The sequence below is a fragment of the Protopterus annectens genome, chromosome 8.part0 (genome assembly GCF_019279795.1).
Source record: "Protopterus annectens isolate FY-2018-M chromosome 8.part0, PAN1.0, whole genome shotgun sequence".
Taxonomy (NCBI): Eukaryota; Metazoa; Chordata; order Ceratodontiformes; family Protopteridae; genus Protopterus; species Protopterus annectens.
In genome coordinates, this window is record NC_056741.1 from 914553440 (window position 1) to 914568710 (window position 15271).

Here is a 15271-nt window from a genome sequence, read left to right on the forward strand (position 1 = left end):
GATGATGGGGAGAACTATGCCCCACAGCAGGCTGTGATAGTGAGGAAAATAGAGCATTCAGACAACAGTTGTAGAACCTACTAAAAAAGTAGGACATGAGTTGGTGATAATGATGATGATGATGATAATGGGGGACTTAACTGCTCATATTGGGACAGACAGAACAGAATATGAGGACTGCTTGGGTCCACACTGATGGGGTAACAGGAGTAAAGAAGAAGAGGCCATTTTAGACTTCTGTCTGGCAAATGGCTTGATGATGGCAAAACCATTGCAGGCAAAGATCACGTGTGAGAATCAATGTGCAACTTGGATAGACTTTCTCCTATTAAGGAAATGGCACTGGGGTACAACCCAGAGATTGGGAAGTCATCCCCAATGAAACATTTGACCAACAGCATAAACTTCTGGTGGCCACAATCAGCTGTAAGCAGTGGACATAGAAAACTCTAAAGTCAGAGACAAAGCTAAAGACCCGGTAGTTGACTGCAGTGAATGCAAAACAATTCAAGGAAATATTCAGGGCTTTAGTATCTTAAGAAAGGAAATAGGTGGAATCAAAGAAGAATGGTAGCATCTCAAACAGCATGTGTGAAGATTATAGAAAAGATATACTATCAAGCAAGGCATGGCAATAAAGTACAAAGGGAAAGTTGGTAGTTTAGAAAGTTATTAATAGAAAAGAGGTATGCACACAAAGTGAGAGAAAAAAAGACCAGCTTCAGGGAACACTGGTACAATTAGTGACGGCTACGGACAAGGACTCAATGACCAAAGTATGAATAAAGTTCTGGCTCAAAGAGGGATTCACAGTGGGCGTGGGAGTGAAAGCTCATCATGGCTCAGCTCTGAGCCAATTCCCAGTGGCAGTGCAAGTGAAAGCTCATCATGGCTCAGCTCTGAGCCGATTCCCAGTGGGAGTGCAAGTGAAAGCTCATCATGGCTCAGCTCTGAGTCGATTCCCAGTGTGAGTGTGAGTGAAAGCTCATCATGTCTCTGCTTTGAGCCCAGAGTTGTCATTGTTAATTAACTGAATTAGCAAGTAGGTAGGAGATGACAGATCAAAAAAGCTGCTGTATGCAGACAATGTGGCATAACATGCAGACTCTGAAAAGGAATTTCAGCTAATGATAGGGAAAATGGAATGGAATGCAAAAAATGAAGGTACTGGGCTGAAACTGAGTACAGACAAGACAGCTGTCATGGCAGCAAACACGGGAAATCAGAAGCTGAAAACTGAGACAGAAAACAGTGGATCACGTTAAAAGATATAAATATCTGGGAAGGGCAGATGAGGAGTAGAAAAGTCTGAATGAGACTAAAGACAGAATCACAGGAGATGCGGCAAAATGGCACAATGACAGGGGAAGTGTATGAGAGAAGAATGTGAAATAAACTGAAAAGTAAGGTCTACAAAATAGTGGTGCAACAAGTATTTCTCAATGGTAGGGACACCTGAGCATTGATGGTAGCAGCTGAAGAAATTAGAGGTGATGAAGTGCCTAAGAAAGGTGGTAGGACACATACTTTTGGAAGCAGTGAAGAAATGATGACTTTAGAGTAGAAGCCAAAGAGGCTCCAATTGCAAAGAAGTTCAAAGAGAACAGATTATAACTGTTTAGGCATATGGGCAGGAAAGCAGAAAATGATTTGTTGATTTGAGAGAAACAGAAAGAAAGCAAGCGGAAACAAAGATGTCCAATAAAGAGATGGATAGACTGTGTCAGATAAGACCTGTAACAGTCTGGCACGACTATTGAAGAAGGCACGGCAGTGGCACTGAATCAAGAGAGGTGGCGGCAGTTGACTCCACATGATTTCATGTAGAAGTACATTTGAGGATGCTGAGTAACTAAAACATGTACAACTGCTTTTTCAGAATTTTCGGGCAGGTGTACATATTTAATGTATCATTTCTGTAGTTGTACAGGTTATTATGATGGTAATAGTTTATTGACTGTAACAAAAAAAAAAAAGACTAACAAAAGCTGACTATAATCCCTTACAGCTCACATAAAGCCTTCAAAAGGCCACAATCAGTTCAGAATATATAAAGTGTTTTCTTTGTAAAAGATTAAAACAAGATAGAAAAAATTTGTTTCAATGGACATGTTAGTGCTTAAACTCTATCTCTAGTACCTTGATAAAAACACACGAGCTGTAATACATTTAATACAAGATTTGGTACTAATAGAGCTGCTGACATGTACATGATTAACAAATGGCACATTATTTGGACTTCTACTTTGGGAGAGCAGAAACTGTTAGAATAACAGACACATCATTTTCCAAAATAGCCAACACTCTTTCCAATAAAGAAATCTTGTTGTTGCAGCAGGTACTAGAAAAATATTTTTTTAGTTTTTAAGTTTCAATGGCGCAAACTAGTGTTATCTTGAAAGTGTGGAAACACATGCTTCCAGATGAATGAGAAATATGTATTGTATGGACGGGAAACTGCAGGGACAGGAAAGTGCAACTATCTTTGGTCAGTACTCTTACAATAGTTTTCAATTTTTTGATTTTACTAAACATTGCTTTACTGAAATCAACTTCTGTACTAATTATCCATAAGCATTTTTGCATACTTAGCTGAGTTAATGCTTAGGTACTAAGATGATCCATGTCAACCTTTCATGTAAAAGGTTCATCTTTTATGATACAAACTAGTCTGGTCTGGGTCTATTACATGTGATTTTACATGCTAATTGTATCTTTAAGTAAAGTGTCTGAAACAACCTAGACAGAACAAACATAAGTCTCCCACACTTGGCTTTCTCCTATTACTACCAGTTAACTGTAGTTATGAACTCCATTATGCAAGATTATATGTACAAAAACAGAGCAGTATGCAGTGTTGCTGATTCTGATGTAAGGAAATGGATTATGGCACAAGGTTCACTGTGGTGAGAAAAAAGAAAAATGTCAGATAGCTTAATTTATACTTCATTCACCTCCTCTCTTTCTCTTCATGCTATAATCTGTTTTAAAATGTAAAATGATATATTTTAAAAATAGGAATTGGCACTAACGAGTGTCAGCCCTACTATATACCTGGGTTCCTATTAGCTTGTCGAATACTCAAAAGAGCGAACGCTCTTTGATCGACACCTAACAGACGAAACCACAAAATGTCGAACTTCCGGAACAGCGATTTTTTTCCCAGGGGAAAAAAAATCGCTGGGCCATTGTCGGGACTTTGCAGTTTCCTCTACTGTGGTGCGATCTCGGAGTTGGTATATTTAAGAAGGGGTGTGTGGGGAGCACAGCTCCCCAAGTTTGGGGGTGTGGGGAACAGCGATTTTTTTCTGGCTGCTCGACTTTTTGTGGTTTAGTATATTAGCTGTCGATCAAAGAGTGTTCTCTCTTTTGAGTGTTCGACAATCTAATACAAACCCGTATACTTGCTGCAAGAGCCACTTCAAACTAGAACTACACAGTATCCATTGAATAAATCAGTTATTTTTTTCTAGGCACAAATACATTTTCAAACTGAAAATGTGGAATCTTACAAAAATTTTATACTGTACATACACTATTATTACATACTCTTATGGATAAAAAATCAGTAATTATATACTATTCTCAACATTAAGATCTGGTTAAATATCTGTTAAATGATGAAAAATAAATAAATGCTACAAGAAAAATATATTGACCATGTTGAAAACTAAAAGTCAGCATCTTATCTGGTATCATCATACTGTCTTAGTAACTGCTAACACTGGGCCGCATGTACGCACCCTGAATATGGTATACAAGTATGCAAGTAATGCTTCCCAATGTAATTATGTTCCTGCTTGATAGTATTTGCAAAATGTACTTTTCTTTCCATTTGTAAGGGGACTGCTGCCCCCCTAAACCCTTACATGGTTCATAAAGGGGAGGGACAAATAAGTGATAGCCTCCTTTGGCAAACATCCTAGAAAATTCAACTTATAGAAAATGTAAATTGCTATGAAACTACAAGTAAACAGTAAATACCATTTTATGTTATTTTTTATTTTGCTGACTAGAGTAGAATAGATGCTAAAAAGACCATTTTCAGCTTCAGCCCATGACGCAAAATAATGTGAATATCCATATAGTTAAAGTAGTAATTTATAAATAGAGTAAATGTAAAATGATGGATTTACAGTATGTTGCAACAACAAAGTACAGGACAATGTCATGAGAATTATTACTATATATAATGTATACAATACTGGCAGTAAGGAGAAGAGCGTAGAGAGGGAAAGAGATACTAGGGTGAAAACTGTGAAAAGGATGACACAGGAGTAAGAATACTTAAGAGGAAGAAACAGGAGATGGCTAGGGAAATGGATCAAACAGAAGAGTGAAGGAGAGGAAATGGAGGATGACACATGATTTGTGTAGGATGGCATCATTAGCAGCAGTTATTTATAAATTAAGAGTGGTGTGTATAAGCTACATGGGCCCTCTACTGTGGGAGCATTTGCAATGCAAGTCTCTGAATATGCATTATATTAGTTATAAGTGAAAACAAGCAGATCAGTATAGCCTTTATAGGAGTTATTATGGATTCCTGTACTGTTGCTGCTAATATGGAGAATGCAAACTATATGGCATTAAGTTTATTATGTGGAGTTTGGCATTAGGGGTAGATGGAAGAAAGGATCTAAACTTGTATGGTGGGAGAATGTTGCTGAAAGTCTATCTGTACTGAAAGGAAATGAGTTTAGGTTGAGTGATTTGTAAACTAGACCTACTAATAGTGGGGTGATCTGTGGCTTACTGACAAGTTATGTGGCTTTTTTGCCAGTTACTTTGATGACATTTTATGAGAGGTTAAATCTCTAAACAAACATGCCATCGGCATAAATAATAATGGGTAGCTGGGGAAAATAACAGTGAGAAGATTATCAAGACAACCAAGCCCCGTGGTACTAACTTTTGGAAGAAAAGCTAAGAGGGAGATGGCTGACTTATTCATAACCTGAATTTTCTGTTTGTAAAGAATGCAAACTATTAAATCAAACTAGTGACAGTAATATCCAAGTAACTTCAGCTACTGAAATTAAATTAGATTATACTGAAAAAGAACTAGGCAAACTGGACCCAAAAAAGCACAGGGAGGAAATGGAAATACTAATAAAGACCTGATAACACTTCAGCATGAAAAAGAAGTTACGTCTTACCATAATTTTCCATCTGTGCTGCCGATCTTCACTTAACCTTGTCGGTGGGTTCAGTTCCAAACCTCAGAACCGACTTAGCCGTTACTCCAGCTCGCGCCTTCCAAAAAAACTCTTGAGTTAAGCTCCACCTATAATGCTCCTCACAAGATTACTTCAGATCGCGTTTGCAAACAATAGTGACAGACAAGAAATAACAGATCAGAAACCATATCTGTATCTTTATAATGAAAGCCAATATTTGGAGAGGTCCGATCCATCAAGAGACCTAAAGGCAGGGAGAAAGAGGGTGGGGATGTCAAGAATACGTGAAGATTGACAATACAGATGGAACGTTATGGTAAGACATAACTTCTTTATCTGATGTTGTCAATCTTCACTTAATCCTTGACTGTGTGACAGAGTCCCTAGCTACCTGAACTTTGGGAGGGCTCATGGAAGAACATTCCTGAGCACCACTGAGCCGAATGATGCACTTCCTCTAGAGACCAGATCCAGTTTGTAATGTATAATAAAGGTACGAGGAGATGCCCATGTCGCTGCTGCACAAATATCATGTATGGAAGATCTGGCATGAAAAACTCCAGAAGAAGCCATTGCTCTTGTTGAATGTGCTTTTTCAGGTCCTGGTAGATGCATTCTCTTTTTGTTATAAACCAAAATTGATACAGTCTCCAAGCCATTTAGTCAGAGTAACTTTAGAAACTGGTCTAGTCATAGCAGCCGAAGAAAAGGAAACAAATAGCTGATCATATTTTCTAATTTCTTTTGTTCTGTGAAGGTAGAAATGTAATTGTCTATGCAAATCTAGTATGTGTAGACAGTATTCACCTTTATTCGAGAAGATGGGAAAGAAAGTTGGGAGTTGTATAGTCTGATGAATATTTGCTTTGGATACAACCTTTGGTAAAATGGAAGGATTCGTTCATGGGGAGACCCTGTCTTTATGAAAGATTAGATAGGGAGGTTTGCAAGATAAGGCCTGCATTTCAGATATCCTCCTAGCAGAAGTAATAGCAATTAAGAATAAAGTTTTCCAGGATAAAAACTTCAAATCACAATTTGCCGAAGGTTGAAAAGTAGAATGAACAATTGAAGCACCAAATTCAAATCCCAGGGTGCAGAGGGTTCTTTATATGGAGGTCTTAGCATTAAAGTTCCTTTCAAAAAGGCTTTGCAAAGTTTGTGACATTAAGGCAGAACCATTTAAGCCAGTATGAACGTTAGAGATTGCAGCAAGATGCACTCGAATAGTAGATGCAGATGCTCTTGTTTCAAAAAGTGAAGTTAGGAATTCCAGGACTTTCTCAGTACAAAATATGGGTCAAGATTAGACTCAGGCGTCCATTTAGAAAACTTTAGCCACTTGTTAAGGTACAATTTCATTGTTGAAGGTTTGTGGTAGGACAGAACGATGAGTTGAACTGAGGAAGTAAGAGATGAACGCCTGGCAATCATGGGAACTGGAGAAGCTACTCAGTGAGCTTGAGATTCTGAAGATTCAGATGAACTAGTCCCTCCAGGGGGGACAATAGGTCTGGAACTAGGTCCAGCATCCAAGATCTCCGAATTAGATGAGGCCAAAGGAAGGGAAACAAGACTTGTCGAAGCCAGAATGGGGCAATGAATTATTCTGTTCTTCGACCTGTTGGCTTTCTTTAGAAACTGGGATATAAAAGGCATACAATAGACCAAGGAACCAATCGTGAAGGACAGCACCTCTCAGTGACTCCCCCTGGAGGGGGGATTACAGCAAAGTAACTGCTGCACTTGTTGTTCAGGGAGACGCAAATAGATTGCAGCAGGGGTGGCCCAAATGGCAAAAAATCTTTTCTGCCACCAATGGATTGAGAAACTACTCATGAGGCATGAGGATGGTCATGCTCAATTTGTCTGCAATCACACTAGAACTCCCAGGAATGTGCATTGCTAAATGAAAGCAGCAGGAAGAAATTGCCCATCCCCCGAGTGATTCTCGACAAAGAGGGTTCTCCCTTGCTTGTTAATGTACCAAACTACTGACATACTGTCTGTTTGAATCGGAATTGTTCCAAAGGGGAGGGTTGCTTGAAATGCCTGCAACAATAACAGTGCTGGCATCATCTCTAGAACACTGATATACAAGCTGGCCTCCAGCTGGAATAAAGTACTTTGGACCGTCTTTCCCAGATAATACCCTATCCTATTGAGGATGCTTCTATGGTCACTCTGGCTTGGAGTAGATGGGAGACAAAGGGACGACCTGATAAAATTTAATTGGAATGGAGACATCAAATTATATCTTCCTTGCAATGATTGGTGATCGTAACTAAATGGGACATTGGTTGATTCAGTAAAGACCACCAAGGTGCCAGGAGCCATTGAAGAATTTGCATGTGATATCTCGCAAGGGGAACTAGGGTGATAGAGGCTGCCAATGAGCTTAGAGTTTGATGAAATCATCTTGCTACCTTTTTGCTGCGAATGATTTGGCTGACTTGCGAGCTTATCTTTTGAAGTCTTTCTAAAAGAAGAGATGCAATGCCGGTGATTGTGTCAAGCATTACACCAATGAACTCCCAACTGTTTATAGTGATACCCAAGTGGGAACAAAGAAGAATATAGTCTTGCGCCTCTACGAGTAGATGCTTGGTAGGCGCGATAAGAAGCCAGTCGCCTAGATATGGAAACACCCAGAATCCTAGCAGTCTGAGGTGAGCTGCTACCACTGCCATGCGTTTGTTGAGCACCCTGAGGGCTGTGGTGAGACCAAAGGGCAGTGCCCTGAACTGATAATGATTGGCTCCCAGCTGGAAGTGCAGAAATCTTCTGGATCACTTGTCCATTTTTATATGATAATACGCAACCTGAAGCTCCATACAGCACATCCAATTGTCTTTTTCCAAGAACGGAAGTATAGACTGAACTGTGACCATCCAAAATTTGGTTTGCCAAACTGATTTGTTCAACAAACTGATATCCAGGTTTGGTCTCCAGTCCCCTGTGTTCTTATGCACTAAAAAGAATCTTGAGTAAATTCCGGATCCTATCTGGTCTGGCGGGACTGCTTGGATGACTCTTTTGTCGAGCAGTTTTTGAATTTCTATGACTGCTGCACCCCTGTCACTAGGTGTAACATCTGAGATTCTTTTCAATCTCTTTGGTTGTTCTGAAAAGGGGATGTTGTAACCTCTGGTTATAATCTTCTTCACCCAATTGTCCGTTGTTATCCTTAGCCAGGCAGATTGGTGCAGGGATAATCACCCCGACTGCCTCCATAGGATGGTAATCAGGCCTCCCTTCAGGAATGCAATCAGAAAGAATCCCTGAAACCCTGATTCTGCGGGGCACCTCTGCCTCTTGCATGGCATCTTCCATTATTTCCCCCTCTGTCCCTGGGTAAGTCGCTGTCACGAGAGTCCTGGTAAGGTTCTTGGGACTTCTTGAACCATAGAGTTCCACTTCTCTGGTTCCTAGAATAAGGCCATTGAGGACTGGAAAAGCATACGCCCATGGCAGAAGAATCTTTCCATCTTTCTTACATCTGGCCAAAGTGTTTTTAACTTTTGGTCCAAACAGGGATGTTCCCCTCAAATGGAGCATCGACGAAAAAGACTTAAATGGCTCCGCAAAATCATATAACCACATCCAGGCATGTCTTTTAATGGCTACACCTGAACCTGGTTTCACTTCATATCATTGAAAGCTCATTTCATCGAATTTCAAAACAGCGAGACCAAATTGTCGAAAACTCAGATCATCGAATATCAAATCATTGAAAACTACAAAGCAACTAGAAATAACATCCCACAGAGTTTTTACTATGTTTATGCAGGGCAGCAAGCCCCCCTGCACCCCCCACACCCCCGTACATTAAATATATCAACTCCAAGGTCGCACCACAGAGGGGGGAAAATGTAATTTCCTAACCCCACTGCAGTGCGACCTTGGAGTTGGTATATTTAATTTTTGGGGGGGGGGTGCAGGGGGGGCTTGCCCCCCCTGTATAAACATAGTAAACAGTGTCTGGGATATTATTTATTTTTGCTTTGTAGTTTTCAATGATTTGAGATTCGATGCTATGAGTTTTTGATGATTTGAGTTTTCGACGATTTGGTCTCGCTGTTTTGAAATTCGATGAAATGAGCTTCTGACGATATGAAATGGAACCCTGAACCCACTGCTCTTCTCATCCCTTAAGCAGCATGCATAATTAGCCTCATGGACGAGCTGGAACTGTTTCAAACTCCTTCAGCTACTGCTCATGTGAGAGTATCTGGTAGCTCTTTTATCAGGTCTTGTTGAAGTGCAGTAAAATGTGCCATGTAATTCAAGGACCTGAGGGCGAAAGTCGAAGTGTATACCTGCTTCCCAAATCTATTCATTTTACTAGACTCTTTATTAGAATTATGGATAGTAGGATTTTCGTCAGCAAGTTCCTTCTTGGTGGCTGTAGCTATCACCATGGCATCTACAGGTATTCCCTTGATCCAGGGCTGCTAGTCCTGAGGGGCTGAAAGAATACAGACTGGTCTGTTAGGAATAGGCTAGTGTCAGGCAACTTCCAGGCCTGCTGAGCAATCAATTTAATGAGATTGTAAGTGGGTGGAGAGATCCAAAAGGTAGAGGGTTGGGCACAAAAAGCCTCTAGAGATGCAGATTCCTCTGAGGAAGGCTGGAGGGAAGTCCAGCCAATCCTCTGTTTAAGGATCTCTAGGATGTCCCCGATGGAAACATCTTCAGGGGGTGACTTAGAGGAACTTTCCCCCTTCATCGAAATTGGTATCTTCAGTGTAAGACTTGCCAAACGTGACATGACAAATGGCACAGTTTTCTTGCAAATGTACTGCCCCCAAACAGTAGACACAGAGAGAGTGTCCATCTGAGTTTGGAACTTTCCTATCACACTTCTGGCATATTTTGAAGCCAGAAGTTCCTTTAGGTTTTTCTGCCATCACACACACACACACAAAGCTGAGAGAGCTAGAAAAGTTTATTTTCTTTTTTTTTTTTTTGTAGAGAAAACCAATGAAAAAAAAGGCTGTACCAACAATGGTACTTAAGAAATACCACTTAAGGTAAAGGGATGAAATACCGGCAGTGGTATGTTAGCTTTACTGAAATAGTAGAAAATGAAAGAGAACTTTAAATAGACACAAAGAGGAGTGGGTAATAGAACAAATAAGTTTGATCAGAAAAGCTATAAAGAACTTTTTATAAATATATTGCTGTCGCCTGACAGCTCAGAGGAGAGAACGCATCTGGCACTATGAAGTAACAAACGTTATGAGGTAATCTTGCAAGCAGCATTAAGGGTAGAGCTTAGCTCGAGAGTTTTTTGGAAGGCGTGAGCTAGAATAATGGCTGAGTCAGTTCTGAGGTTCGGAATCGAGCCCACAGTCCAGGATTAAGTGAAGACTGACATCATTAGATCTTACAGTACCATTATATCTGTTATTCACAAGGTTAAATATGGGGAGTGTCCTCAAGCTTGGACACATGCACTTGTTAAAAAATTTTTAAGGAAAGGGGAGTAGGACAAACCCAAAGTCATACTGGCCTTCCCTAAATAAAACCACATTGATATATATATGTCAATTATGACAGCACCATTATTGAATCCCCAAATGATGTGGATATTCTACAAAAGGGCCTTACAGAAACAGATGATTGGTGCCAGAGCCATGAACTCAAGCTTAATGCCAAGAAATGTATAGTTATCCCCTTTGGAAAAAAACATGTACCCATGAATTACCACATAGGTGGCAGTACACTAAACATCAAAAGTGTGATGAGAGAGACTTAAGGACACAGGTGGACAGTGGTCTCACCTTCGATAACCACATTGCCACAACAGTCAGGAAATACTTCTATGTGGCACACCTCATCACTAAGGACTTTTCATCCAGAAAAAAGGAGGTCATTGTCCGACTGTACTCGTCCCTCATTAGACCCATTAAAGAGTATAACGCCTCATTTGGTATGTAGCTCACAAGACATCTGCAACAGCTGGAAAGGCCGCAGAAATATCTCACTAAAAGAATCACAGGCCTAAAGCAGATGCCATATGCTGACTGTCTAAAAAAAACTCCAGCTATACTCTGGCATATCGTCTACTCAGAGGCGATCTCTGCTTAACATACAAGGCCATGTCAAACCCTGAGCTGTTGGACATGCTCTACTTAAAGAAAACCCAATCCCTCAGAGCCACACGCTCCAGGGATCTAAATTTTGTCATCACAATGAACAAAACATGCTGGAGGGATAGGTTCCTGACCCAGAGACTCCCCATACTCTGGAATAGACTGCCCATACATGTCAAGCAGAGCGCCTCCTTGGCCCTCTTCAAAAGGAACCCTGCCGATTGGATGGGAGATAGGAAATTTACCCCGGGGATCGTGTCAGTCGTCCTGCTAGACAGAGGTCCAGGGAAGTAAATATTGTGGGAAGAAATATCCAAGGAATTGTTATGGCTAGGCTTGTATAGGCCCTAGGGCCAATAGCCTAGTACCAAACAATGAACCTATATCCTCTGCCACTCTTTTGGCTATTATAGACATAAACACTTTATAATAATGGTTTAAAATTGAAATTGGCCAATATGAAGCTGGGTCTGATGGGTCTCCACAATCTTTAGGTATAAGTGCCACCACGGTTTTCTTCTAGGGTGTTGGTGCTTCCCCTCCTTTTAAAATACTGTTAAAAACTTCCAGATCTTTATCACTTTCTTCTCTCCTAGTTTCCAAACATTCACAGGAATACCACCTATTACTGGGAACTTTCCTGTAGATGATTATACATGGCCATTTTTATCTCATCTCCTCCTGTCTTCACTGTTAATTGTTGAGCCTCCTCTATCTTTAACCTCTGCATGCATAAGTCTTCCATAAATATTTCCACTTGTGCTTTCTTGATTTCCACATTCTCTGCTTTATACAAATGTTCATAAAATTTCCAAAATATTTCTGATAAGTCTGTAGGATGTCTGCTTATTTTTCTTGTTATAGGCTCCCTAATTCTGGCAACAACCCTTTCTACTTTCTGTTACCCAAGTCATGCTAAAAGTTTTTGTGCTCCGGCGTTAACAAAAACAGTTGCTTCTTACCCATATCACCTTTTCTTTTATTTCTACCCTGTTCTTAAACTCCACTTTCATTTTATCCCACTCACTAGAGATACCTTCTGAAAAAAAAGGTGGAAAGTACCAGTGTCTCATTTTTACTTCATTGCCTGCAATTTTATCTTAGTTATTGATGCATGATGAAACAATTACTGGATTTGTGTCGAAGCTTTCAATTAAATGCATATTCCTGTGAAAGATAATTTCTGTCTGGTCTAGCCTTGTTATTGCACCTTGAGGAACAATATGTAATTTTTCTAAGGAGTTCCTATTACTAAAGTCATGTCTTCCATACCAAATATCTTGATACATTTCTTCAGCAATCTACCCTTTTTTGTTATATATTCCCTTCTAGGTTCCCCCAATGGCCCATATTTGTTTAGGTAGTACCTTGCAGATTTATCTTTTTCATCTGAGGTTCTATAGTCTATCTGCAGAACTGAAAATAGGCAATTTGATTACATCTGTTACAGGTAGGACACATCTTCAAAAGAACTTGATTAAATTGAACATTTGGGTACAGGAGAATAATATGCCAATATATACATCAAAAGCTAAGCAAATGTGATAGGATTTATGCCTCTCAGATTTACTTAATAAAGTAAACTATTTTAAAACTATTCCTTGTCCTTTATCTGATCATAAAACACCAAGTATTAATATAGTAATGGGTATAAGAAATTTCGGATTTATAGAGTCCCAGTATATATGATGAAATTAAAAGAATTTAAAAGTTAACTTAAGGAACAATAGAGAATTTTTATATCTCTGAATGATAATGGTCAGGTTAGTAAAGTCATGCTATGGCACTCCTTAAAAATGCATATTAATGACACAATGGGAAGATGAAATAGTGATAAAACGAAACAGTGGGATATAGGGTTGTTAGAAATACAAGATGAAATACACACTGAGGTTTGAATAAAGACATTAAATAATGAAGTCATTAAAAAATTAATGACAAAACATCAAACGGTTTTAACACATACTGTAGAGAGCGCTTTAGAGAAAATAAAACTGCAGTTACGTGATGACTTCAAAAAAATCTACATAGAGTAGTTAACAGAAATAAGATGTTAAGCAAAAAGGCACAAAACAATATCCAAAATCCTCACACTAATAAGCTTACTTCAGACAAGGAGGAAATGTTTAATATTAAAAAAAAAATCAATGAGGATCTTAATAAAGATAAAAATAATAATCCCGATTAACAAACTGACAATTACTTAAATAAAAATGTTACTAATAAACTCAATGACCAACAAATATCTCTGTTGAATAAGCCAATTACCATGATAAAAGTTAAAGAAGCTTTAAAAAAAGGGAAAAAAGTGTAAAGCTCCAGGGTTAGATGGTTTGAGTATGGAATTATATAGTCTACTTCCCTTAAATATTTTAGGATTACTGAGTGACGTTTTCAGCACAATTCAGTGACAAAATAATTCCTCCCTCATGAAAGTTTTCTATAATCTCACCTATATTTAAAGAAGGAAAGGATAATAAGTCAGTTTCCTCATAGACCTATTTCATTATTAAACGTGGACTATAAAATATTTACTTCCATTTTTGCCACAGGTTTAAGAGAGATATAGTATATAAATTAATTAATAAAAGTCAGGCAGTATTTATAGTCAACAGATTAATGTGCCATAATATAAAAATGGTTGTAACCTACCTTAGATTTAGCTAAAGGAATGAACAAGAAATTGGTACTAATTAGCTTAGATGTTAAGACAGCTTTTGATTCTGTAGATTGGAACTAGTTGTTTAAAACTTCAGAAGCATTTGCATTTCCAGAACAGTTTATTAGAATATTACAAAAAACATGTAGAGACCCCAAAGCATATGTTAAAATTGGATCTTACATTGCTCAAGGATTCACTTTAAACAAAGGCACAAATCAAGGGTATCCATTGTCCTTCCATTGTCCCCTCTCTATCTGCATTAGTTATTGAACCCTTAAGCTAATACATAAGAAGCAATGAAAAAAAATGAATTCTCAATTAACAGAGACTGTCAATCTAAAATACAGCTTTTTGCAGATGACATTTTGCTAACAGATTTAAATTATTCAATTGAAAAAAACAGATGAGGAAATTAAAACCTTCAAGAAGTATTGCTGCTGAAATTTAATAATAAAACTGAAACTTTAACGTTAAATCAATTACTAGATAGCAAGCTTAAAGACGTATATAAATATAATTAGGAAGGAAAAGAACTAAAATATTTATGAATAAAAATATATCAAAATCTAAGATTATTAATAATTTTGAAAAAGTAATTGAAGTGTTAATTCTCATTAAAAAAGGGAATGAATGTTTTTTTTTTTTTTTTTTTTTTTTTTTTACTTTTGAGGATAGGTTAAGTACTTCTTAAAATGATTATATTACCCAAGATTATATTTAGATTGCATTCAATAGCTTTAATACAGGACAAAAAACTTTTAAAGAAAATGGAAAAAAAAACATTATCTTAATTCTTATGGTATCCTAAAAAGGCAAGAATTACTTATAGAAATCACATAAAAGATTATGGGAGTACGGTGGTATTAGCATCCCAGATGTAGACTCTTATTCTATTGCTGCAAGTTTTAACTCTGTTATACTCAGGATAGACCCAACTTACACTAATCATTGGAAAACGATCCAAGCACAGATTATACTAAATTCTTATAAGTTTATTAAATCATAATTTAGAAATATGTCGACAATCCTTTCAACTAGTTAACAAAAATTACCTTATAAGGAAATTCATTTCAATCTTTTGATGAAATCAATTCTTAAAACAGTTTAGAAATATGTTTTTAAAACTCCAGTGATATCAAAATGGAAATTTTTGTGCTTTCCCATTGCAAATGCATCTAGATTTAAGGAAACTTTGAGCAATGTTATAATGAATTTACTAAAAAGGAATGGATTAGTATTATGGTCTGTTTGCTTTGAAAAAAGAAATGCTAAGTCTAAGCTATCCTTGGACGGCACAGTGGTGCAGCGGTAGCGTTGCCGCCTCACAGGAA